Source organism: Triturus cristatus, chromosome 6 (genome assembly GCF_964204655.1).
Source record: "Triturus cristatus chromosome 6, aTriCri1.1, whole genome shotgun sequence".
Classification (NCBI taxonomy): Eukaryota; Metazoa; Chordata; class Amphibia; order Caudata; family Salamandridae; genus Triturus; species Triturus cristatus.
Window position 1 is genome coordinate 1555101803 of NC_140589.1, and position 27855 is coordinate 1555129657.

The following is a 27855-nucleotide window of genomic DNA, read 5'->3' on the forward strand; positions in this document are numbered from 1 at the left end:
AGAGGCTTCCGGAAAAAAACACCACTTCTGAGAACTCTCCAACAGGCTCCTTCATACGACAGGAGGAACTGAATAAGACCATTTACAGTGTCCCACCACAATTATGTCACCTCTTCTTCTACCTTAACGAGGTTCTAGAGTGATTGTATTATTTTTAAACTAATGATGAATTGTTCTGTCATTTAACTGGTACCTTTTGTGTAGTTATTTGCATAACATCACTTACAGTGATGTCATTAAGTATAATAATTAGTTATAACTCATAAGAATTTCTACAACTTGACAGCTTTGCCAGCGCTGAGAAGAACGTCCTGCGTCCTAGCAGAGGTTACTGGAAAAGAGAGGGGGCAGCTGGGAAGGGAGGAGGTGGCAGATCGGGAGAGATCACCAGGACCGCCTCCTCCACTTTGGCCTCCATTTTGCTGGGACACCGTTACCCAATGACACTGAGAAGAGCGTGTGGCGCATCCGCACCAACAAAACACTCCAAACCGCACCAACAAAACACTCCAAACTTTCAACAGCTTCGCAGCCATAGTAGAACATACCTTGTAGCCAGCGCCGGTCCTCGCCGCTCGCAAGGCCAAAAGCTGTGCGGATTAGGGGTTGGGGGTAAGGGGGCTGTTTTAAAGGTGGTGAGTGAGTAAGGCAGATTTTCTGTCGCAAGCAGTCCTAGCTCGGAGCCCCTTGGTGGAGTGGAGCACGCGAGCGCCACCTGCTGGCCAGCGAATTAAACGGTCTTTGGCTGGGGCGGAGCGTCACCTACAGGCTAAAACTTGGAAATACATCCTGCAACAAAGAGTGGAGCCGGCCTGTAACAGAAAGAATGGAGCCCTGCATGCGCGTACCTAGAGAATGCATGCTTTGTAGTCTTTTTATTCCTAATGGACGGCTTCGCGAGTTGTTGTCACTTGTGATCAACAGCCATGTTGGTTCGATGGGCTGACGTAGAGGGTTATGCTGAGCTTCTCACAGATGAGCACCGATTACCGTTCTTTAAATTACCAATCGAAAGACAGTCTTTGAAGCATGGCTTATTGTGCTTTGCCTGTGACGGGTTTATTAGTATGTTGTCCCAGAGCACCGATCTTCACTCCCAGAAACTTAAACATGACCTGCTACTCAAAACTAAAGCTTTTGAGTTGTAACCAAACTCACACATGCTTACTCTAAGGATTATACGTTTAAAGCATCCTAGGTCGGTGACTAACTTCTAACAAGCCCGGGAGTTGTGTGCGCGTGCTAAAAGGCAAAAGTGAAAGCAGGCTGGCAAGTGGTGTGCGGTGTGCGTGCACCATGACGAGAGAGGAAAGCCAGATGGCGCCTCTGCTCATCATTGTGCGCGTAACCGCACACTCGATGCCAGCCAAAAAGCTGTGGTAGCACATTTAAAAGCCCACACACTATATGTCTCGCCAGAGCAGCGCATGCGCTGGCTCAGGCGATACCTAAAAAGTGTCGGTACTCTGAGGCAGCTGCGGGAATAAAAGGTTCAAAATATGAAAAAATAACTAAATAAAACCCGAAAGAGTGGTAGCAAAGTGGCCACATTGATTTTGTCACACCCAAACACATTTGCGCCACTCGGAGTTTGCAAGTGAAGCGCTACTTTTGTTTACTTGTCTTTGAATAGCTTTGTTTTGCCCCGGGTGGGGAACTAGTGCACCAATCCTGGAGGTACTGCAACACGTGGATTGGAAAACAAAATGTGTACTGCGGCTCGGTGTTTAGAGAAGTAATCTTTTTACTGCTTACGTTCTATAAGGATATAAGCACTGTACATTGAAATAGGTCCATTCCGTGCCCTGTATTCATGGCCCTAACTTTTCAGGCAAAGCACTGAATAGTGAGTGTAGAAGCGTTAAAGTAACCATGTTGTTCCTGCTTACATTTCACATGCTTTACTTAATTTTGCATTCCCTAGGAGTGTTGGCTTTTTCCAGGATGTGGTTTCTTTTTTTTGTAGGCAGCATATTGCTCTTGTCTAGTGCGTAATTTAAATTGGGACGCATCCAGGTGTTTATAGCGCGAGAGAATTGGGTTGTAGTTGACAGCAGTGCGAATTTCTCCCGATGGGGCACTATGGTGTTTAGATGGGGAGAGGATGTGACACTATGGTCAGAGCTGCCAAATTTGGAACTGGGGAACCGGATTCTGAAGGATGATTATTGCAAGATGTTTGTCCTGTCAGCACTACCCATAAAAGAGAGTCAGTGCACGCGACACAAGAGGAGGCTGTGTGACTGCACCCAGGGAGCGAAGGGGGGCTGTGTGACTGCACCCAGTGAGCGAAGGGGGGCTGTGTGACTGCAACCAGGGAGCGCAAGGAGCTGCGTGACTGAAAACAGAGAGTGAAGGGAGCTCTGTGACTGAAACCAGGGAGTGGTGAAAGTGGTGCCCTGGCAAGGGTGCATACATGGGCGCTAGAACATCCCAGCTAAAAATACGGCCCCCTCCCACGATGTTAGTAGATTGTAGCTGTGCTTCCGTAGAGCTGCAGAAACTTTAAACATGCCTATTTCAAAGTGGGACACTATGCTAAACAGGTTCCATTGATTTAGAGCTGAAAAGGAATGATTACGAGTAAAATAAAGTGCCGCAATAATGTAGCTAAATTTTCATTTTTGTGCCGCAAAATTTGCAAATCTAGGCCGCAATATCCTGGGGGGTCTTGAGCAGAGACTACAGTTGGCTACAAGTTGAACGGTTCCATGGAAGATATCACAATGCCCGTTGGGGCATTTCCCATTCCGCAAAACAAAAAAGCTGAGCAGGAAGTTTCATATAGTGGGGCTACTGTTGGCTAAACGTAGGATTGTGATTGGATGGATGTCCCCTAGAAGCCCGAAGGTTGATGACTGGCTGAAAGATGAGATAATTTAATGTGACTACCCTCAGCATTAACCCATCTTAACACCTAGGGATGAGAAACTAGAAGAGGACATGAGGGCATGGATGACAATGCTCATGGAACTGTTGACCTCCAGATTCACTACCACCATAGACTGCAAAACCCTGAATGCTGGGCATGACTGTGGTGCAATTATAGTGAGTAGAACATGTAAATCTAACAGCCCCAGAAAGAGAACGGGGGTAGCAAAGTCCTGTCTTGCCCACACAGAAGGTCTATCACAATACTGCTGTGTAGCATCAGAACTGAGTACACAGGAACGCGAGTTGGTGGGGGGTGGGGGAGGGGGGTATGGGGTGAAGGGGCAGGAGCCGTAATTAGAGATGGAGATATTAACCAGAAGTGATATTGCATGTAGCTAGAGATTGCTGTATGCTGTTTATGTTCTGAAACACCAATACAAATTATATTTTTTTTAAAACAATGATGAAACTGTATTGCTCCATAATAATTAAATGAAGATTTTTCTGGTGAGAATGTAGAATGACAGACAGAATTTGTATTTGTCAGTCTAACAAAAAGAATGAGACACTTATGGTATTCTCAACTGATTTGACTTCAGGAGGTTCTTGATCCTAAAATATGAGCACAGGATGCTGTAAAATCAACAGGAACCATTTTACGAAACGTCCTAAAGATTTCGATTTTGGATCTAATGACATTTCATTGATGCCCCAGAGCTCCACAATCCATGGGAGTCAACAAGATTTTTTTTCATCATTGGTTAATATCAGCAAGGCAAAACTGGTAACAAAATAAAGTTCTTGAGTTCGGAACAGAAGCCAATAACATTGATGATGGCTTTGAAGATATAAGCGAAGAAGTTGGAGAAACTCCCACGAACCGAAAGGCTTATGCTGTGCAAATGTACTGTCTTTCCCAAATCATGTTTTATGAATTACATCACGGCAAATAGAAAACTCCGCTACACATGATTACTGCACACGCAATCTATGACAAGTGCAACAGTAGAGAGGTAATCACTTGAATGGTGTATCAACAAGTTATAATGACATAGTACGCAGAAGGAACTTCTAAGCAGCTCTAAAATCTTGTGAATCTGAGAGCACACCACTTCCAGGTCACTTTACCAGTAAAGGATGTACAATTGCTGCTCTTGATAATTTTTATTTTGAAGATAGCTCTTCTTTGTCTGGAACATCCAGCAAACATGATACTGCCATGGTGCTTTTTCCAAGACTGTGCCAATGAAGTAGCTTCTAGAAAACAAGCTGTGTCAGCTGTAGGCATAAACAAATGAAGCTGCAAACTTATAACCCAACTGCCTTGCCAAAGTGTGCAAAATCACTACAATCCATCAACATGTCCCAGTCAATCCAGAAAGTTTTAAAGTGGCTGAGGACATGGATCTTCTACCTGATGCTGCAGTCCGCAAAGCTGATTTAGCTGAATTTATCATATTGCTTATTCAGTGCGGACTGAAGAATGAAGAAAAGATAATTCCTCCGTGGGCTGGAATTCATGCTCTGATCTCCCAGAATACCGTCCCACTGAAGAAGGTTGGGTTTTCACCAGTAATACCATCTCCAGTCACAAACTACGCAACAGTATACACAGCACTATCGAATTTCCAAACTGTGCGTGCTCAGCTTGAAGACCAGCCTATCCTGCCAATTTTCAGCGATGAAGGTGTATCCCATAGTGTAGCTGACATTTTTATCAGCAATCCAGTAGAAATTGTGATGATCTTTATCCAATGATGGGATTTTCCAACATGACAAAAGTTGTGTTGAGGTGCGCAAAAAGTTCACAGTGGATGTGGCATAGACGATGCGCTTATTGAGGCTGAAATCTTTGGAAGCAAAACTGTCCAGTCAATATTGAGCGGTACTCATTATATTTGTTCGTTGAAGGTATGATCATCATATCTGAAACATTGCGTTGGAATGCTTTCTGGAACAAGAACGACAAACTAGGTTTTGCATGTCTTATCTCAGAAGTAAGCAAGGTCATTCAAAAGACATAATGCAAAGCCAGGCAATGTTCAATATACTCGGTTTAAAATCAGAAAACCAAGTACGTAGAGTTGGTCAAAGAACGTGAAGAGAAATCAGAACTTTGCAAGTACTGGGGAAATGTTTTACACAAGATAGCTCTAGTAAAAAACTTTGTACATGCTGATTGGGAAGGTGATTTGGAGCTGCATGTGAAGACCATGGAGTCACGGATTACTGTGTTTCGCGAATTCGATTGCATAATACTCAAGATATGAGTCCTGGTATTTGGAAAGATTGAAGAAGCTAGAGGTGGAAAAAGCATACCCTCAACAGAAAATTAATCCAAAGACATTTTGTAATGAAAGACAGGAAGGGAAGGTTCAGTGCTGTGGCTCCAGATCGTAAACTGGAACGGATGATCCAGAGATGACAGGAAATGCTTCAAGGGAATTGTTGGTCAGACATGTAAAAGTGAATATGTTGCTCAAAGGCAACTAGTTTACTATGAAGTCCTTTCTATTTGTAGTATTTTCAGAGAGCTGTCAAATTCAAAATTCAAATTCAAAATTAATGGACCAGCATGAAACTGTTCCTCACTACGAACTTGTGGGAAAGAGAGGTGAACGTTTGAATAAATAAGTTGAGTCTTCTTCATTTCATGCAGCAGCAAGGAAACCCCTTTGAAATGACTGAGTCTGTGAGACTACACAAATTTGTTATCAAACAATATGTGGATAACGATATAAAGATATGTCTACTAGATGTCCTGGAACACGGTTCGGAACTATAAGCAGGAGAGATTTGTATTGAAAGAGAAAAGCTGTTTGACAATCACTAAAGCGAAACTTCCACACTTAAATTGCCATAATAAGAGTTTCATCTAACCAGCCACTATAAAACAGGTTACAAAAACAACTTTTGCAAGCACATAGAGAGATGGATGTAGCAAAAGAAAGGAGTGAATGTATCAAGGAGATTCAGGTGCATGATCTTCTCCGAACAAATGCATTATTTGATGGAGATGCTGCAACCAAACTAGTGAAGTACAAACTTGTAAAAGAGCTTGAAAAGAAACTTTCACCCTTAGAATTTCACTTTGATAAGGTGTCCTCACTGAAAACTGCTGCTGTTGAAGACTATGCAAACGAAACAATTGATGGACGGAATGCTGGACAATGCAAGCATTCACCCCCAGTCACAAGGTTCTGGGTTAAATCCATCATTCTTTTTGCTCACCACACCACCCCAGTTTAGACCCAGCCATAAGCAAATCAGTCTTTACCCTGTTCCTTGTGGGAACAGTCCAGCCCAAACTGCCAAGCCAGGTCCTCCCTGGAGAGGAAACAAGCATCCTGGGACCGGTTTCATGGCATAACCCTTCATCAGCCAGGCTAGCATGAATCCAGTGGTGTAGTGAGCATAGAACCCAAGTCTGGGCATACCCTTCCCACTTAGGGCGACATTTGCAAAAGAAACAATTCATGGACAGATTGCTGGACAATCCAGGCATTCACCCCCAGTCACAAGGATCTGGGTTAAATCCATCATTCTTTTACTCACTACACCACCCCAGTTTAGACCCAGCCATATGCAAATCAGTCTTGACCCTGTTAATTGTGGGAACAGTCCAGCCCAAACTGCCAAGCCAGGTCCTCCCTGGACCGGAAACAGTGAAGTAGACTTCTGTAGTTTTCTTGAGTAACAATGTGATTTGACAGCATTCAAAGAGTCACACAGAAAGAAGTCTTGAGTTAGGGAGGTGCTGATCAGGCCGCACCATGTGTCTTTAAAATTGAGCAATATACTTTTATATGATTTCTGGAAGTTAGACAAGGTAGTAATTGATGGTTTTAACTGTTTAATGATGTCAGAAAAGGTGTTATGGGCTAGAAAGAATCCCATATATTCATGTATATTGGTGGGAGGGCTTTATGCTGGGCTGGGTGAAATGGTCAATCAGGGTAAAAGTTACAAAGGAGACCCAAAACAGGTCATGTTTCAATCCAAGATGGGTTTTCCCAAAGCAAACATCGGAAGGAAAAAAATCCCAAAGAAACTGCTGAACAAAAATTCACCGCATTTTAATGGCATCTTTGGTTTGGTGAGGTTTAAGTGAGTTATATATATATTATTCTTACCTCTAGAATTCACAGGGACCAACAAATGTACTTTTAAGAAGATGCAAGTGCCACTTAAGTGTACAGTAGTTACACACCACTCCATGATCCCTGTCTGATAACAGAGAGCAATGTAAAAAAAAAGATGAAGCTGCACAGTACTACAGCTAATACAGAATTATTCTTAAGTGGGCATGCACTGGCCTTTCTACTTATGCAGCGTTCTCCCTGGCCAGTCAGACAAGCTGGGGTGAATTAGAAAGTGATGGCCTTCAGTCCAACACCTTCCAGGCCTAATGAGGATCAGGAAAGGGGTCCCACATACCTCCAGGACTTACAAGTGCAGTCCTTGGTGGCTGGCATCTGTCTGAGAGATTGCAAGCACCTTAAATCCTCCCTCCTTACCCAAGGATGGGGAGGGGCATGATTTTAGTAGCAATGGGCCAGTGACGTGCCACGGAGGAGTGGGACAGTTCACTGCTTTGATAGCCATTGTGCCAGATTAAACCACCTCTCAATGCACTAAAAAGTACTATACATATATATTCATAGCTTTTCCTATCCCTTTGTCTTGACATTACATTGGAGTACAAAAATAACCTGTACCCAAGGTTCCTTACCACAAATTGTGTTCCCTTGTTCTTGTAAAATATATTACATTGGAGTACTGCACATACTAAATATTCAAACACACAATTAGATACACCACAATGTTAAAGGCAGATATGATTCTCCAGTATATTTTGGGGGCCTTTTCCTTATACACTGTCCTGACTATCAGGCAGTTGGCAGGCCAGGCACTTCTACTTTGATGATGTATCTCCTTTGGACACGTAACCTGCTTCTAACTGCAATTCTTTTGGGTATATGTTAAGCCCTCTCATAGTGGCCCATTTTTCAGTAGAATGGTTTGACATTCTCTGGCAATCTTGCATACATTTTCTAACCGTTGGTTGTAAATAATGGCAATCAGGACCCTAGTTTGGGTCTCTTACTTTTTATTCCAAGTCTTCGTACAGTATTACACTGATATGTACCGAGCGAGGCAGACGGCAGACGAAGATGAGATAGCACAATACCTGGAAGACTTTTTAATGCATCCTATAACGCCTGGCGAGATTCGCAATGCAATCCGTGCTTTACCCAATGGCAAAGCTACAGGCACGGATGGGCTCCCCGCGGAATTCTATAAGGAAAACATTGATCTGCTAGTGCCGCACTTACAAGCTGTGTTTGAGGATGCCTATAAGCAGAAGACCCTACCTGACACACTGCGCAAAGCACGGATTGTCACTTTATTGAAACCTGGGAAAGACGCTGACAGGTGTGAGTCCTATAGGCCTCTCTCATTAATGAACACAGACGTTAAAATACTTGCAAAGGTGCTAGCCACGAGGTTGCAGCTATTGTTGCCTGTCATGGTGCTGCCGGACCAATCGGGGTTTGTCCCAGCGCGGTCCACAGCCCATAATTTGCGCACATTTGCAGTTTTACACCTGCTGGAGCCCACATTGCCTGCTGCGGCGGTCCTTTTGGACGCCGCAAAGGCATTCGACTCCGTCTCAAGGCGGTATATGATAGCGGTATTACATCGCATCGGCATGCCATATGTTTATACGAACTGGGTTAAGTTATTGGTTTGAAAACCCCGTGGCCCGGCTGCGAGTGAATGGTAGGACCTCCGAGCAATTTCCAATTCGGCGTGGAACACGACAGGGTTGTCCACTGTCGCCTATTCTTTATGCAATAGTGCTGGAGCCCTTGGCTTGTATACTGCGGCAGCGTCATGCCAAAGCAGCATTGCGTTATCATCAAAGGCCATTGGAAGTTTCCATGTACGCTGATGACATGGCTTTATATGTGCGCGAACCGGCAGTATACCTGGAAAAGCTCATAAGGGAATATGTGAGGTTCGAATGGCACTTCGGTCTAGGGATAAACTGGAATAAATCAGTAGTGCTCTCTTTGACGGCCTCCACCAGGCAGTTTGAGTTGGGCTTTCCTTTGATGTGGAGTGATGACCCTGTTAAATATTTGGGAGTGTGGGTGCACAGGGATCCGCAGTGCGTCCTTCGTGAAAACTATGGCACAGCGATCACCCGACTTGAGGAACAGGTCGCTTGATGGATACATCTTCTGTTGACGTTTGCGGATCGTGTGGCCCTAATTAAAATGATAGTTTTACCTAAATTTTTATATCTATTCACCACCATTCCCATTATTTTGAAGTCGCATTTCTTTGCCACACTCCGCTGCTTATTGATTACGCTGGTCTGGGGAGGGAAGAAACCGCGTGTTAGATGGGAGGTCTTGACAAGGCCTTATGAACAGGGAGGCTTCCATGTGCCGGATATGCATTTATATTACCTATGTGCCCAAGCGCAGTACACCTTTTACTGGCAGGCTGCGCCGCCGTATACGCCGCATGTAGCAGTTGAGGCTGGAGCAGTGCGACCAGTACCGTTGAAGGCAATGATAGTGAACAGTACTACGGTGTTTGAGAAAGGCGAAATAGATACTGTACAGTGTACCACACATGCTTCGCAGGAACTTGGGAAACGCGCTGCGAGACTGCCATTGTATGCACCGTCCATGCCACTTCTGTATCATGAGGGAATATCGGTATCTAGTGAGCCGGGTTCACTCTCAGTTTTGCGTAAAGGGGGAGTCTGCACTATGGGTGACGTTTGCCCTGCTGGCAAATTTATTGACCTTCAGACATTTGTAGGGGGATGAGTCCAGGCCTGCCATGGCGACGTTTGTATACAGTCGCTTGAGAGCTGCGGTTCGGGCGTGGTATCCGGGGTTTCCCGATGAACCTCCCACTCCGGCTGCGTTGCAAATCCTTTACACTACGAAGCTTCGGACTAAATTAATTACCAGGTTGTATAATGCCTCGCAGGCTGATGAGAAGATAATTGCTCGGGGGCAATGGGACGGTGGAATGAGGTATTGGCACACCCTATGACAAAGGAGGAGGTGGGGTCCTGTTGTAGGCTCACGGGTCATTATGCTGCAAATGGAAACTTGCGATTAATTCATTATAGGTATCTTCATCAAATGTATTATACGCCGGTGCAGCTTCATAAATATGGGGTCCGGGACTCCTCCTGCTGTCGGCGCTGTGGGGCGGATGCGGCTGACTTCTGTCACCTTGCCTGGAGCTGTCCAAAGGTGGCTGATTTCTGGGAAAAAGTTACAAAGTCTCTGGGGGAAATGATAGATGAGAATGTGGCCTGCGATATGACACTATGCCTCCTGGGGAATGTACTTAAGCTTAATTCCTGTAATCGTAAGCTGGCGGCACTGGGGCTGCTGTTGGCGAGAAGCAGGGTGTCAATTCATTGGGATGGTAGACCTGCACCACAGATGAAACAATGGCTTAAAGACGTTGCCTACTGACGTGATCAATTGGTGTGCTATGGAGAAGAGTTGCCGCAAGCCCCTAGTCCTCGCGACATTTGGGGTCCTTTCACTGCTTATGTGTTGACCCACCTGCCTGCAACATGATGTAGCTAAATGGCCTCCTGACATTGATGTATGCTGTGCTGTTTTGTTGTACTTGACTGTACTGTACTTGAATCTACTGCATTTCTCCTGTAAGGCTGCTATGTAATCTATATTATGTGGCAAAGGATGGATATGTATTCTTGCATTCTTGCTGTTCGCATTTGAAAATTGTAATTAAAAAAAAAAAAAGGATTTTCAACATTCAACTTTAATGTACAGCATGAGCCAATATAGGCTTCAGGTGACATTGTACATTGTGTTGAAGAGAAAGCATCAAGTAGTGTACAGCTCTATCAAGCTACACAAGAATTTGAGTTTTGTTTCCAAATGAGCTGTTATGAAAGCGAGTCGCCCCGGCGAGCTTCCCAATAACAATTATGAACTCTGATATGAGAAAGAAGGAAGGTAGCAAGAGAACTGGTGATCGAAACGGGGTAAGGGCGCGAGCAATAGAGGTGACAGACGGTGGAGAGGGGGAAAAGAAAAAGGGAGCCTGGTTAGCCCATAGTATTGGGTATGAAAGAGACAAGTCCCTGGGGTTGAGATGTAATCCCTCCTGGGGAGAAAGGGAGTGTGCAGGTCATATGTCATTGTGTATGTGATTCATTGAGGTTTTATTTCCTGTAGGGATGTGTCGGCAGGGGACCATAGCTGTCCGGAGGCCTGGTGATTGTGTTCTTTGTTGAATATAATTTTGTCTGATCTTCAAAGGAAACACATCCAAGCCCACTAGGTGTGGTAAGATACGGCATTGTAATTCTACCTATTCCAGTATATTATTTCAGGATGTTTTTAACCAAGCCAGATATGTTCTCAGTAAGGGTACTTAATCCAGTGCTGATAGGACGCTCAAGTTTGTTCTCTTTATTCAACTTAGGAAACATGTAAAACCTGCCTGCAGCCAGGTTCTTTGGTAACACTCTCAATGGGTGCCTTTGTGTCAATCTGCCTTATTTTTTGCAACAGTTGTAAGTTCCTTTCGGTATTGCTTGTTCGGATCTTTCCACAGTTTAGTATTTGTTTCCCCGGACGTAGTCACTTGCATCTGGTGGTGTAAGTGTGATGCTGTAATGTCACTTAGTGACATGACAGCTCAACTCTCCACTGCCCTTAAGGTGTATAACTATTTCAACTGTTTAGGAAGGCAGATGTGACTGTGTTTGAAACTTTTATATATCAGTCAAGTTCTGGACAGCACCCTGTTCCAGGATTCCAATTGGAGTTTGGTTTCTTTTTACTGTCATAAGCACTTATAGTTTCCAGTAATGTGTTGCCTCTTTTAGTTTTGTTGAATAATTCTTTCGGACAGAGGTCGCCTGAAAAATTACCTGATCATTGTGCACTTCTATTTATCTATTCAATTGGAACAAATGTGAGTCCCATGGATTTTACTAGTGCGTCAGCCTGCATTTAAGTACAATCTAAAGGGTTAACAAATGCAGACTGGTTCTTGAAAGGTGACCATGATTTTCAAATTGAGATTTGCACAGGTTGTTGAAGTATTTCTTCAACACCAGTTTATTCTTGGAACTCTTCCACGCCCTCAAACATCAACTGGCCGTCAGAAGTCAGAAAATGCATATGTGACGCTGTGCAACATTTAACATGAGACCTTTTCAGAATCCCAAAAGTCCATCCACTGTATGGAGAGGAGGGAAGGTGGTGAGGAATCTGCAGCTAGAAAGAGTATCCACAAGAAAGAGCGCTGCCAAAGGTAAGTAACATTAACTTTTTCTCTTAATGGATGTGTCTATCCACAGATTCCTCCACCTTAAAAAGAGATACCAAAGCATGACTTCCCCATAGTTTGGAGGGTCTGAGAAGTGGGTTTATACCAAAAAGTCCTGCAGGACCGAGTGCGTGAAATGGCAGTCCCTGTGGCTTGATGTTTGAGACACTAAGGCCTGTTGAAGGTGTGTCCCCCTCAAACCCCATGTAGCAGCCTGGCAGAATATCCTACACTGCAACACCTTTCACAAACACCGTAGTGGCAGTCTTGGCTCTAGTGGCATGAGTGTGAAGGCCCTCTGGAGGCTTTTATATGCTCAGAGCAGAGCATGTTTTATACACAGGACGAACAACCTGGTCAAGGTTCACTTCTGGACTGTAAATAAAAAGTGATCTTCCTTTCGGTGTGGTTTCGTGCTCTTCATATAAGAGCGAACAGATCTTTTTGGATTCAAACAGTAAATCCTCTCCCTGTCTTTAGAAGAAATGAGGTGGAGACAAGAAGGCAGGGAAAGCGATGCACTGTCTCATGTTGAAGGGCGACACCAACATCAGCAGAAAGAATGCATAACTTCACACCTTCAGCTTGTCCTGGAAGAGGGTGGTATACGGAGGCTGCACTGACACCGTCATTAGCTCACTGACACAAGCACATAAGTAACTGAGGAAAAATAATACTATTTTTGTCCATTTACTCAAAGGGTGTTCACATCGGGGGCGTGGAAGCTCCACCGATTTCCCCCCAATCCTAGCCATGCACGGAGCTACAAACACCATCTGAACTGAGGAACTGATGCAGTAACGAACTGTGGCTCTGTCGGAGCCCGGCTGGGTGTAAAAACAGCTTGAGCACTGTTGTAACCGCTGTCAGCCCAGGAGGAGAGGCTCTGTCAAGTACTTGGGGATATATAGCCATAGAGAAGCAGACCAAATAATACAGCTCAACCACATACCAGCGCTGGAAAAACTCTCTGTTCGGATCTAGCCTTGGTTGAGGGTGCCCCTAACTATGGCAGGTCACATAGCTATTGTTAAAATGGCAATTCTTATACTTGTTCCACAATATTCCAATCCTGTTGACTAAAGCGTTTTTCGCAACACTTGGTACACTGTTATTGCAATTTATATGGGGTGGAAAACAACCAAGAATCAGTTGCGACGGGGGCGTGGCTTAGCAGGCCAGCATGGCGGATGTGAGCGGAGCGTGCTCCGTCCAGCCTCACATTGATCCGGTCTTTATCCTGCCTCTTCGGTGTTCTGCTTGGTCCCTTACATAGCCCGCTGTCTCAGACTGCTATACAAGATAACGCGGCCCTCATGGCCGCTATTACGCAATCCAGGGACGCCTTGTAGGGCAAGATCAGGGCAATCGGTTCAGACGTAATGCTCCTATGCCAGCATCTGAGGAATGCAATAGCCCGCATTACAGAGACAAGAATCTCGGGCGTGGAAGATGTGGTCCCCGCACTGCAGCAGCAAGTATCGTCATTGGAGACCACCCAACGGGGCCTGGCATCGAGAGTGGAAGACACGGAGGAGAGGGTGTGACGCAACAACCTGCGCTTTGTTGGTTTTCCGGAGGACTGCGAAAAGGGGAATATGGAGCGGTTTCTTACGGGCTGGCTCGAGTGCTGGCTCCCAACTGGGGAACTCTCGACTTGCTTTGTAGTGGGGCGTGCACATAGGGCTCTAATGCAGAAGCCCCCCCAGGGTGCCCGTCCGCGGCCTGTCATCGCCAAACTTCTCAACTACCACGACAGGGACACTATCCTGAAACAGGCCCGGGCTAAGGAACCGCTGCTGTTCAATAACTCACGCACCTTAATCTTTCCAGACTATACTAAGCTGGTGCAGCACTGGTGGCAGTCGTTCCTAGCCGCCAAGGCCCGCCTCCGTGAACTCCCGCAAACTCCCTTATGCTCTACTTTATCCGGCCAGGCTGCAAGTAGTCTACTGATCCCGCACCCACGTCTTTGACACACCGAAAGAGGTGTTTCACTGGACAGATGAAACTCTGTGGCTGCGTACTCATTCTCCTCCGGGAAGAGACTGACTCCTCCTCGGGTGGGCCTGCCCGGAACCCGCATGGGCCGAGAGGGAGAGGGGGCAGATGCTCCAAATCCAGGCGTTGATTGCAAACTGCAGGTGCTGCGGCCCAGGAGGATTCTGTTTCTCAGCCACGGGTCTCAGCGGACTGACACCAGGTTGACCATGCAATTTTCAGAATTTGTGCATTCCTAATAGACCGAAGAGGCGTGTATGTTGGCCAGTTTCTCTGTGGGGCTCCACTGAAGGAGAGGAGGCTACTAGTCAATGGGCTGTGACTTGGGGATCCGTTGGTGGGTGAAGGGTGGGACCTCCTGTTGGGGTCAGACTTCTCTGCCTGCCGCGACCGGTACTTCATTGTTCTGGAAGTACATTGTGGTTGGGGGGGGGGGGGGGGGGGGGGGAAGAGTTGTTGGGTTGTGTTTTTGGGGGGGGTTTGTGGGGTTGCTGCACTGTCTACCTGCGTTCTGGACTCGGTTTTATCTTATGGAAGATTCTTACTGCTGCCATGGTACTGTATTGGTTCTGCACGGAGTGTGAATGTCTGTTGATGCGCAGGAGGCCCCTGGTCTTGTTAGGGTCCTTAGTTGGAATTGTTAGGGGGGCATTAGACAAAATCAAACAGGGGCTATTTTGAAGTCTGCCAAGCGCACCCGCGCGGATGTATTGTTGCAGGAAACCCACCTCATGGGGACTAAGGCACTATGCTTTCAGCTCTTCGGATTTACATAGGTCTTTCATCCCGGGTTTTTGAGGGGTTGCTATTTTAATACACCGTAGGGTTGCATACACACATACTAAGACCTGGGGAGATCTTCAGGGCAGGTACTTGTTTGTACAGGGCACGGTAGGAGGTGAGATGTTGGTATTTGGGAGCGTCTATGCCCCCCCGCCTCTTTCCTGGGGGTTGACGGAAAAAATTCTGACCATGTGGACAGATATACCCAAGGGCCTTGCGGTGGTGGGAGGGGATTGGAACGATGTGATGGATGTGACCAGAGATAGATGGAGGTCGGGGGTTTGCCTGAGACCAGTCATCCTACTAAACTGTACTCCTTAGTGACGCGCCTTGATTGGGTCAATCCCTGCCGCAGGATGCATGGTAATACACAGGGCTATACATATCTTTCGGCAGCCCATGGCTCCTTATCCCGCCTTGATTATCTGTTCATTCCACGGGTCTTCGACAGTAGAGTGGTGGAGGCGGACATTCTCTTGCGGGGACTTTCTGACTACTCTCCAGTGGCACTTACTATACGAGCCGGGGGAGCCTGTGGGCCATTCCGATGGCGCTTATCAGTCTGGAACCTTCAGAAGGAGGATTACAGGGAACGAATGGCAGATGCCCTTGATCAATATTGGGCCACCAACCCAGGTTCGGTCTCGAGGGCTGGGACTCTTTGGGAGGTCTTGAAGCCCACTATTTGGGGGGTGGACATCTAATTTTGCGCTGCGGCCCGAAGGCTGCGTAGAGGCCCTGTTTGGAGCGGAAGCTACTATTCTTGAGTTGGAGGCGCGAGTCAGGGAGGAGGGTGGGGATCTCGCTCGACATCAATTACTGCTAGCTCAGTATGAATTTTCTCATATCCTCTTGGATGAGGCTCGACAGGCCTGGGTTGCTACTCGTAGTAGGATTTATCAATGGGGCGACAAATCTGGTAAAATGCTACATCGATTCTGTCAAGGTTCGCTGTGCCCCCAGGTCCTCCCCGGGGTGGTGGGATCGGATGAGCTACCTGTGTCAGGCGCGTCGGCTATTGCGTGTTTTATGCTCAGTTATATGCCCCCGTGGAATGTCGTCATTGATCGTTTCTTGGATGATCTTCCGCCGACGCACTCTCAGATGCGGTTAGGGAAGAATTGGAGGGCCCGCTTACTGAAGAAGAACTGGGGGCGGGCCCTGGGAGATCTTAATTCTGGCAAGGCCCCAGGCCCTAATGACTTTCCATGCAAATTCTTTAAGAAATACTTTCTGCAGCTGGGGCCCCACTACCGCAGGGTGATGGAGGAGGCCAGGGACCTGGGGTTTCTGCCAAGTAACTGGAGACATGCGGAGATTGTAGTTTTTCATAAGCCCGGTAGACTGCCGGAGCACCATGCCTTGTATCGCTCAATCTCCCTCCTGAACATGGAGGCAAAGATATTGGCTAAGGCCTTGGCAAACCGCCTCCGCCCTCACATAGTCTTGCTGGTACACCCGGACCAAGCTGGGTTTATGCCCCAGCGTGCAACCCGGCATAATACTAGACGGGCGCATGCGGCAGTCTCGACGATCGTGGGACTGGGGTAAAGGGCGACGCTTCTGTTGACAGATATGGACAGGGCGTTCGATTCCTTGAGTTGGGTCTATTTATTTGCGCTTCTGCAGCGGCTGAATTTTGGACTGCGTTTCCTGTCCTACCTCACCCTGTTATATACGGACTTGACAGCATCGGTGCGAGTGGCGGGCTTGGTCTCTTCTGTATTCTCTATTGGGCAGGGCACCAGACAGGGGTGTCCGCTATCCCCGTATCCCTTTGCTCTAGCAATGGAACCCTTGGCTGCGGATGGACGCTCAGGTGTCTGGGTTTGAATGGGCACATGGCCTGTCCAATTGCATCGCCCTCTATGCTGACGAAGTCTTGTTTTTTCTTACCAATCTGGAACGAATGGGCCCTCGGCTGTTGCGCATCATTCAGAACTTCGGGGAAAACGTCCGGTTTATAAATGAACCCTCGGAAATCCACCCTGTGGGTGTTGGGAAGTCGGGGTGAGCTTGGTTCTTGGGCATTATCTGAACAGGTGGTACAAGGGGGCATGAAATATTTGGGGGTGTACCTTTATCGGATTCCACCACCACGGCCTGGGAATGTAATCTTGCACCTGTACTGGAGAGGGTGCATGAGGACATTAGGACCTGGTCTCACATGCCCCTGTCCATCTACGGTCGGTCAGCCATTTTTAAGATGGTGTCGCTTCCACGCCTACTGTATCAACTACAAAATCATCCCTATCTGATTCCCCCACGGTGGTTCCGACAAGTGAATTCAGTTTTGGGACAGTTTCGGTGAGGGTGGCGGTCCAGACGTGCTTCCTATCTACATATAGCGGGGGGCTGGCAACCTCCAATATTTGGTCTTATTTGTTGTGTCGCATCTACTTGTCTTAAACAAGTGGTGGTATGGAGACAGGGCAGACCCAGCGTATGCCGTGGAGCGGTGCTGCATGCGGAAGATGGGCTGGTGGAATAGATTGACTAGGGAGACCCCATTATGGCACAATGGCCACTTTCTGCAGCTGCAGTCTCTCCGGTTTTGTGACTGGGATAACATCGGGATATCTATTCTAGGGGACATTATGTGCGGTACGGTGTTGAAATCCTTTCACGACATCCAGACGGCCTTCCAGATGCCAAAGACTCAGTTATTTAAATATTTACAATTTCGGCATGCTATCGCTCCCAGTTTGGAGGGTCTGGACTCGCTGCCAGAGTTTAGCCCGGTGTAGGAGAGTAGGATCTGCACTTATGTTGCCCCCACTTTTTTTCTGATGTATACACTGGTTTCTGGCTATAGTCTGGCTGTGTCCCTGCTAATCAGGGCCCCAGTCTCTCTGTTCTCTCTAAACGACTTGGTGTGCATATTAGATGCACTAGTGATTGGATACTGTAGTACCTTATGAGCCCCTAGTATATGGTACCCCAGGAACCTAGGGCATAGGCACTTCACAGGCTTACCAGGGGCTGCAGCATGTATTATGCCACCCCTGGGATGCATTCTCAATCTGACACCACAGGCCTTCTACTGCAGCCTGTGTGAGGTAGTGTTAGCACGCCTCACTGAGGTATAGGTTCCTATATCTCACCATACACACACATATATAAACCTATCAGCCACCCCTATGGCAGGCCCTATCAATCCTGAGGGCAGGGTGCTTGGTTTACAATGTGAGGGGGTGCCTCTGCCTGAGCAGGGCCCCTCTGCAGCTATCAGAGTCTATTCTCTATGGCTGTTTGTGGATGCGGTTAAACCATATACTCTTAAGTGCATTAAAATGCTAAATTTGGAATGACTGCATCAAAACAGGTCGTGTTAGGTGTCAAACAACTTGGAATCATACCCTCACATCAGTCCATGATGTGGGAGCATGATCCCACCCTTCTAGAGGGGACGACATGTAAAACGATAGAAATCCTATAGAGCCCTGGCATCACAAAATGGATGCCACCAGCACAGACACTGGGCTGCCCTCCTGCTGCTGACTGAAACTCACAGTGGAGGAAGCCCAACAAAAGGCATCCTGTCACAGGGAGGTGTCACCACCTTCCAGACAGGATTTAGTGTATTGGGGCTTGGTGGGTGCACTCCTAGAGTGCTTTGAAGTCCTGCACTGGTGGAGCAGTAGGCTCCTCTGTAAATATGCCAGCTCAAACCGGTTCAGGCGCTACCTGACACTGCTCTGGCACGAAACTGGACAAAGGGAAGTGGGTGTAACCACCCCCTCCCCTGACCCTCCTAGAGGAGTGGTCATAGAGCTAGACCCTCCCCTATCTTCACTATAAGATAGCAAACCTTGCCATTACAAATCAGATAACCCTGGACGACGCTCTACAAAGAAGAATCCTGGCCCTTCGATGTTCCACTACCTTTGGAAGACAGAAGAATCTCCCTTGGAGTCAAGGAGTGACTCCCCTGCTTGGCAGGCACCAAAAAACCTTAATCAACGGTTGCAAACTTTCCCGCTCCCGGCGGAGTTCGAAGTCCCTGCTGCCCCGGAAGTGGATTTCCTGACTTCGACGGCCATTGTAAGTCCCCAGCAAAGCTGTGGTGAGTGGAACCCCACGAGTGACTAGGAACAGCAATACCCGGGGACCGTGCACTATTGTCGAGTGCAAACCCTTCACGACATCCTACGGACTTGTGCTTTGGACCATTTGTGGCCCAAGCCTCCAGCAGGTTTTGCAGCGAAAATCTGAGACCTACCCCGTCCCGAGTGACCGTGGGCTCCTGTGAAACATTTCCTGAAGAGGCGTTTTCGCGATCACTTGCCCGTTGGCTAGTGGGTCCCCCGAAGACTTTCTCATCGACTAAAAGGGCTCCCCTGGTTGCTCCAGGCCTGCTCTCACTCAGACCTTGCTGGTCTGCACCATCGACTTTCTTCAGTCTACACGAGACTTGCAGTTGCCAAGGCTTGTTGGCTCCAATCCGGTTGCCGACACCGCCATCAGCTGCAGACGTCGTGGGACACTCCGAATCCAGCTGCTGGTCATCGTCGAACTCTCCTGCACCTCGTGAGCGAAGAGTCAAAACACCATCGATGACCTGAAATCACCCGACATCCGTGGTCATCCATCTTCCTGGCCACCGGTCACTGGCAAGTGACTTTGAACACGGTCCCCTCACCTTTCAGGTCGCCTCCATCTTGAATCCACTCTTGGATTCCACCGGACACTTCTTCAGTCGACGCAAGCAGCAAGTCTTCTTTGGTCTCCACAGAAAACAGTGACGCGACCAGACACCAAAAGACACCTATGCACTTGGCTTCCCTGGGTGAGGTAACTCGTGCACTCCGGTGCCCTAGTGTGTGTTGGCCCTCGAAGTACTTACCCTGTAAGTGGCTTGCTTGTAGACTTCCTCGAGGTACCCTAAAACTTTAAAAATCAAACCGGCGACTTGCACCATTATAATCAATAGGGAACCCGCGGTTTGGTTCACACACTGCACGCGTCTCCCGTGGACCTGTTACTTACCTGCTAACACTTCAGTAGTGAAGCCCCAGCGATTCCCCAGGCCCTAGGCCTTGTCATTTTGCAAGTCGACATTGTTATACCATTGTTTTAGTATATGGTCTGGTACGCCCCTAGGGCTCCAGCCATATTTGTGCTTAATTTATTGTGAAACGTTGACATTTGAATGTGTATCTGGCTTCTAATCTCATCAAGAGATGTCTAGTAATAAATACATATATATTTGATATATATACCTGTGTGGTGTCCTTTCATTTGGTAATTCAAGAGATTATAAGATAAAACAAGCTGCTTTACATTCATCTGAGACTTAGCCTGAAGGCTGCTCTCCACAGCTACCACTAGGATAGCTTTCTTTAAAAGGTTGTCTTAAACCTATCTACCATAAGAGTCGAATTGGACTGGTGCATGGTGGCCACTATAACTAGTGACCAGCATATGCCAGGCCAACTTCTCACACCCGGTAGAAGCTAAGGTATTCATGGGGGACCTCCTTGATCATAAAATTTCCAAAATTTATCAGTCCCTACTTACGCACTGTTCCCCCCTCTTTGCGGGGCCTGAGGTAGGCCTGGGAGGGTGATGTGGGTCAGATGGAGGAAGAGGACTGGACAGAAGCGTTGGCTTCCCTGCGAGGGGCGGCTATTGCAGTAAGTCTGTGGCTTATTCAATTTAAATATCTCCACCGGGTTTATTTTACCAGGATTAGGCTTTGGAGTGCGGGCTTGGTGGCTTCCCCTGTGTGTCTCAGCTGCAGGCATGAAGATGGGACCCGGATGCATACTGTATGGCACTGCACAGCGCTAGCACGCTTCTGGAGAGGGGTTCTTGCTTGCCTCACTGAAGTTCTGGGGTGGGAGCTTCCTCACTCACCGAAGCTTGTTCTCCTTCATGTGATGGAAGGGATCGGGGCAACATCTTTAAGCGACATCTCATGCTACTAGGCGTCACCATAGCGAAGAGAGATATAGTTAGAGCCTGGAAGGCGGTAGTCGCTCCCTCGGTCTTGATTTGGAAAAATGGCCTGGCCATCCCATCTTCGAGGCTAGTGGGTGCCCTCCGAAGCACTATAAGATTTGGAGGCGCTGGGGGGGGATTATCGAGGGCTGGAGACGCCACAGGGGGGGGGGGGCCAAGGCCGTGACCCGGAGTAACCAGTTGGCCTCTCCCGTTCCTTGCACTCTATTATGAGTGGCTTGCGATTCCTCAGTAGAAAATGGTCTTGTGGATGTTGAGTTCTTGTGCAGATTGATGGCAGCCTGGGTCAGTAATATGTTGTTCCGGAATAAGGAGACGGTGCGCTGGGGGGTGGGGGGTGGGGAGGGAGGTGGGGAAGTTGGGTGTTTGCAGGAATTGATTTTATTTGTATTCCCTTTCATATTCTCCTGTCCTTAAATAAGCAAAATGGTCAAAGTCAATTTTTTGCTTCTTGCATGCAGCAGCTGTCTCTGGGATTCAGAGGTCTGCATCACATGTGTAATTTTTGACAAATAAAATCTGTTTTTTAAAAAAAAGAATCAGTTGGGACACTGACTCTACTGTACGAACGTGGAGGCTTTGTGGTCCCAAATTTCACATTCTTTCCGGTAGCCCAGTGTAGTTTCGCTCAACATTGTTATCACCCAGACGCCAGGACATCATACACCAAACCGGAAGCAGACCTCACGGACCCCATCCCGCTGGCTGCGTTGCCGCTGCGGGACTGCCACATGACATCCAGACTGTTTCCACGACCAGCTGGGTCTGGAAAAGACTGAATCATGCAACAGGGGGTCACTTTTTGTACTCCTCTGCTCTACCCTTGGTTGGAAATACTTTGGCTACCCATCATGCAGGAGGAACTTGTAAAGCACACCCTATCCAGATACTCTTTAACACCATTGGAGACATATTCCCTGACAGGAACGCATTTTCTCAGACAGAGGATATCTGCTTTTGAGACACTAACCTGATGACCAATTTGTTATGCGGTGGCTGCAGGGGGTGCTCAGGGCCCAGATCCCCAGCTACCCCCTTGAACCGGATGACTTTTCACCTTTGACATTATTTATTACGGACACTGGTGGTGATCACCTGATATCCAAGCTGTACAAATCATGCACAGCACTGCTCTCTGCCAGGGGTTTGCGCCGCATGGAAACAGGACCTCGGTCACTCATTGACTGACTTTCAGTGGAACCACTGCTGTAAGCAGACACGCCTGGTTTCACTGAATCATCGTCATAAGTTGCTACACTAAGTTTCTATGGCATGCATACGTTACACCAACCAAAGTGCACCAGAAGGACCCCTCCCGTCCCCATACATGTCCCAAATGTAACACAGCCTTGAAAAAGTCGCGGGACTACTTTCCCACCGAGCGACGAAACACGTGTTGGCATGTGGCTGATAAAGACTGACTAAGGAGAGTCGCATATCAATAAAAGAACTACTGACAAGAAGAAAAGACTAATTTCTGCTCAATGTATATGTCTATATGTATTAACATACTATACGTACCAACTATTTACCAATAATACGTGTTCTAAGGATTGATTTCCATGTCCCAAATGCCACTCTCCGTCCGCTGACTTCACTCACATGACGTGGACCTGCGAAAAACTGGCTAAGTACTGGAGGACCATATTTGCGGAATTGTCACACATGACTCAACTTGTGCTCACAACTGCTCCACTGCAGGCACTCCTGGGATTTGTGCACGACCTCCCAAAAACATTGCGCTGCTTCGTGGCCGTATCGCTCAAGCTCGCTAAAAGAGAAGTGACCATACACTGGGGAAGCAGGCACCCACCGGGGCAAAGGGCAAGGCTTAGCAGCCTAATACACTGTATCACGAATAGCGAACTTAACGCACATTTACAGGCACCAACATCCCGCCCGCAAGGCATATGGCAGCCGCTACGCACATACCTACTTGAACTAAAGGAACCAACTGTCTCACAACCTGAACAATAATGTATGATCGCAGAGTCTAAAATGGCTTGGTGTAGACACAGCGCACAGTGCTGAGTTTAAGGCAAGCGCTTTAGGCGCTAGGGGATTTGGTCACTCATGCTATGTAAAAGAACCTGCTGAGGCTTTTTGCGCCACTATATGTAATGGGATGGAATGTAATGACCAACATGTGACAATTGTTTTATGAGTATGCACGGTATCTTACTTGTTAAAATGGAAAATAACGTATATAAAAAAAGGATGTTCACATCAAGTACATAAAGGCCAAATTAAGGTCTTATTGAGTCATATTAAAAGCCACATATAGGAGAGCTCCTTGAAGAAACTCATAACAACTGGAGACTTGAAAATTGGGAGTAGGTCAGGCAAAAAATAGAGAGGCCTAAATATAACCTTTAACTGTGTCCGATGTATTGTCTAGATGGACTACAGATAAAACAAACATTAAAACATCACACAGATTAGCCTGAAGAGAGTCAAGATGGTAGTCCTTACACCAGGTCATGAACTGTGTCCAATGACTAGTATGAATAGATTTGGAAGAAAGGTGTTTAGCCACAAGAATAACATTCACCACTTCTGCAGGCAGATCAAGCCCGGTCACCTAATGAGCTCAATCTACAGGCAGGAAGGCATAGGTTGTGAGGGTTGGGGTGCAGAATCCTGCCCGGTTACTGAGACGGGAGGTTCCTCCTTAAGAGACAGATTGACTGGAGGGCAAATGCTCAGTAGACTGGAGTACCACACTCTCCTAACCAAGTCCAAGGCTATGGGAATGCTCGGACCCCAGTCTTTGCAAGCGCCCCGTTATCCCCACGGGTGAAAAGCTGTGCTCAAGAAATCCACTGGCCTAACATAACATTTGCAAGTCTTCTGAAAAACTCAAGGTAGAACTGGTAGGAGAGGGAACGAATACAGGAGACTGTAGACTCACTGCAGGAGAAATTTGTCTCCCAGGGAGCCTCAGATGGAATCTTCAGTGAGCAGTAATTTAGGGTCCTCACATTCCTGGGGCTGGTGAAATTATCCAGTACAGGCAGACCCCACCTGGTGAAAATGCAATGAACCAACTCTGGATAAACTCATTTGTGCTTTACAAGACAAATTCTACTGAGTGTGTGTGTCCTGGCATTGAGTGTGCCAGCCAAATCCCTTGGAAGTTCAGTTACTCCCAGTATTGCAGTGTATCCTGACACAGGACCTGCAACCCTACACTGCCTTGCTGGTTGATGTACCACATGTCTGTTGTGTTGTCCATCAAGACCTGCCTGTACAGCTTCCCTGTGATGAGCAGGAGGAGGGCCTTGAGAGCCAAGAGAATTGCATGAAGCTGCAGCAGGAATTTCTGGTGCACCTGCTCTGTCGGGGACTAAATGCCCTTGATCTCTACCTCTCTCAGATAACTGCCCCAGCCCAGAGATGATGCATTCATCACTAGTGTAAGCTCTGGGTGGGATAGGGAGAACAGTCTACCACAGGTCAGATTGGTGTCTGAACGCCTCCAGTGAAGGTTCTGGTTTCCCTCTTCCAAAATGGACATTGCCTTAAAGACAATCTCAGTGTTTTGCCAACTGCAGAAACAGGTTGCACTGCAGGGCTTGCATTTATCCAAGGCTAAGGAACTTGCACTTATCAAAGATCAAGAAGTAAAGAAGCCTCCTAACCATAGACACCGGTATCTCGGTGAGAGCCTGCAACATGAATATAACCAGCTTGCAGAATGAAAACCAAAGGGATGACAGAAGGGTGATAGTTATCTGTGGGAGGTCTGCGACTGACTGCGGTGAGTCTGCCTTTTACAGCCAGTCACTGAGGGACAGGCATACAGACAACTGACCTCTGTAGATGGCTTCAACCATTGCCATCACCTTTGTAAAAACCGGAGGGGCTCAGTTGAGGCTGAAAGGTAGGGTGTGTTAGAAATGGGGATCTCTAGTTGGCAGCGGCTGGCGCCGATGTCCAAATAGAGATCCTTCTTCCTAAGTCAGAGTAAGGGGCTACACCCTTTTGATAACCCCTGCTCAACCCTGTGGTAACGTAGCACGAGCAGACAGGCCTATCTCAGAGGCCCTGTGTGAAGCATTTATGACCATACACAATAACGCAGTGAAGACACTACAAAGGGACACCACACAAGTAGCTATAGAAAAATAAGTATCTTTATATAGGCTTAACACAAGGCTCAAAAGTGATCAAGAAACCACAATGCACATAATTACAGATTCACTTCAAAGCAACAGAGGCACTCAAAAAGCATGTGGAACGAACTTAGTTCGAGGGCGGGGCCCACGTGACCCGATGATGCACAATGTACCTGAGATTTAAAGGGGCACGGCACGCAGCCTCATAAGGAAGCCGCGGTGATGACAGGCGGATTCGCAGCGGCCATAGCTCCCCGGTGTAGAGGTCTGCGGCGTGCACTCACGATAATCCTGGGACGGGGCTTAATGGAGGGCACCCACAGGTGATAGCAAGATAATCGAAGTGGTGACTAGTGCGGGCACTCAGCAGCACAGCTCCTCAGCTGCAGCGGCCCACAATAGCGATAGCGATGATTCTCGTAGGACGGCCAATGCGGGCACTCAGTGGCACAGCTCCACAGCTGCAGCGGCCCACATTTAGCGATAGCGATGATTCTCATAGGACGAGAAATGTGGGCACTCAGCGGCGCAGCTCCTCAGCTGCAGCGGTTCACATTAGCGATAGCGATGATTCTCGTAGGACGGCAAATGCGGGCACTCATTGGCGCAGCTCCTCAGCTGCAGCGGCCCGCGATAGCGATGATTCTCGAAGGACGGCAAATGCGGGCCCTCAGCAGCACAGCTCCTCAGCTGCAGTGGCCCACAATAGTGATCACGAGGACTTTGGTAACACAGGTAAAAGCGGGCTCTCAGCGGCAACAGCTCCTCAGCTGCGGCGGCCCACAAGAGGGGTGCAATGACTTTCAGCCCGCGTTCCCCGCAGTAGAACCAGAGGCTCTGGAATTCTCAACAGAGGTCTCACCTGCGAGTAGGATCCCTTTCAAATAGGAATCCGGACGGCTGATGGGTGAAGTCTAATGTCCCTGAGACTTCAGCAGGAGGCAAGCTCAAATCAGGCCCTTGGGTAGTTGCTTCAGCAAGATGGATAAAAGTTTCAAAGTCCTTTCCCTCTCGCTGCATGGACAGAGGTTCGTCTTGACACCCAGAAGTAACACACCGTGTAGGGGTTTTAGCACAGATCTTTATATCCCAAAAGTCTTTGTTCTCAAAAAATCACAAAACACTGAACCCAGCCAGAACCAGTTTGGTGTCGTCCTGGAGCACTTTATTTACGAGGCTACATCCTGCCTTTCAGGGAGAGGGGGTCTGCCATCAGACGCACAGTGGGAGGTGGAGCCATCATTCACCTTGCCAGGCACAGCCCTGCTCAGATCAAAGGGTCACCCCTCCCCATACTTCAACTGCAGATCTCTCTATTTAATCCAGGTCGGTCTGAGCCTGCCCTGACCCTAATACACATAACAGCAGAGCACACGGGAAGGTTTAGGCAAGAAAATACCTACTTCCCAAAAGTGGTAGTTTTAAACACAGAATATAAAAATAATCGTCACTACAAAATATTTGGAGCTCAGGCATTCTAAATTCGACTTTCCGATCATGTTCCTTGGGTCAATTAGGATTATACCAATTCATACAGTCAATTTACAATAGGGAGCATTCGCGCTGTGGCACTGAATGGCAGTGGCACAGTGCCCAGAGCATCTAACACCAGCAAACAGAGGAGATAAAAGCGAAAAATGGAAGGGAGACCCACGCCAATGGTGCTAGGTCTAACACAATGGCAAAGTGGAAGTGTTCGGACCCCAACACAAACAAAATGAAGTGTCTGTGGGGCTACTAGAGGGGTAAATCATAGTAAGTGTCCTGCAAGTCCAAGGACACAATCCAGCACCTTGGATCCAGGGTGGAAAACCTGGGTCGCCATCAACATCTTCAACCTGTCCTTCCAAAGTTAAGTGTTCAGAAATCAAAGTTATAATAGCAGCCCAATTCATACGTCTTTTTTATTTTAAATCACTAAACTTATCTGGAGTAACACCCCATACCCTTTTCTGCCTCTTCTCTTTAGCACATTTTACCAGCAGGCAAACATCCTGGGCAAGAATGGAGGCATGGCATGTCAAATTTTGAAAAAGCACAGATGGAACATGAGGTGGACCTGCTGTAAAAGAGAGGGAGGAGCCATGCGAACAATCTGTAACACCAGCTGATCTGAAGTAACCGCATACCAACTGGGCAGGCCAAAACAAATTCTGCCCCTACCTGCCGTGCATGATCATGGGGGGTGGGAAAGTGACTTGGCGGAAATTGTGGCAGGTGAGAAGAGGAGGTGGACTGCTGACATCGTTGATGACTCGGTCTTCTGTTACCACCTTCTTCTGTGGTCGTCAAAGGGCAAAACTGGCTGATCTAAGGATTGAAATAGTTGGCTCTGATGATAGGAAACCACAACAGTATTCTCTAAACTTCTGTACTGCTGTCGGAATAGAAGAGCTGGTGCTTAAAGCACTCCAGTATAGTGTCTGTGTTTCACCTAAGAGCCTGGAGGCGTCAAAAAAGGCAAAACCATAAGGGATGCTTGAACATCACCAGAAAATCATGTGGTGCACCTTGAGGCCTAAAGCTCAAACATTTCAAGGGCAGGTCTCTTAGGTTACAGCTGAAGCCTCTTCCTGGAGGTGAAAAAAGAGCTCACCACTTCCTAAAGCAATCCTCAACTTCAGAATTGTCACAGGTAGTTATGGATGAAAACTAAATGCATACATGCCAAGAGGAAAGTGGGAGATTTCTAAAAAAAGATATCGGGAGACTATATTTTCTTAATTTACCTCTATTGAAGAAGAGGCAATTTCGGGTGGGAGAT

The 27855-nt window shown here is 47.5% G+C and overlaps 1 protein-coding gene across 2 annotated transcripts in view; it reads right to left on the reverse strand.

The window, feature by feature from the left end:
* Positions 1-27855, reverse strand: part of KIF16B (kinesin family member 16B) — a 1684060-nt gene that overhangs the window by 1347067 nt on the left and 309138 nt on the right. The window lies entirely within an intron of this gene.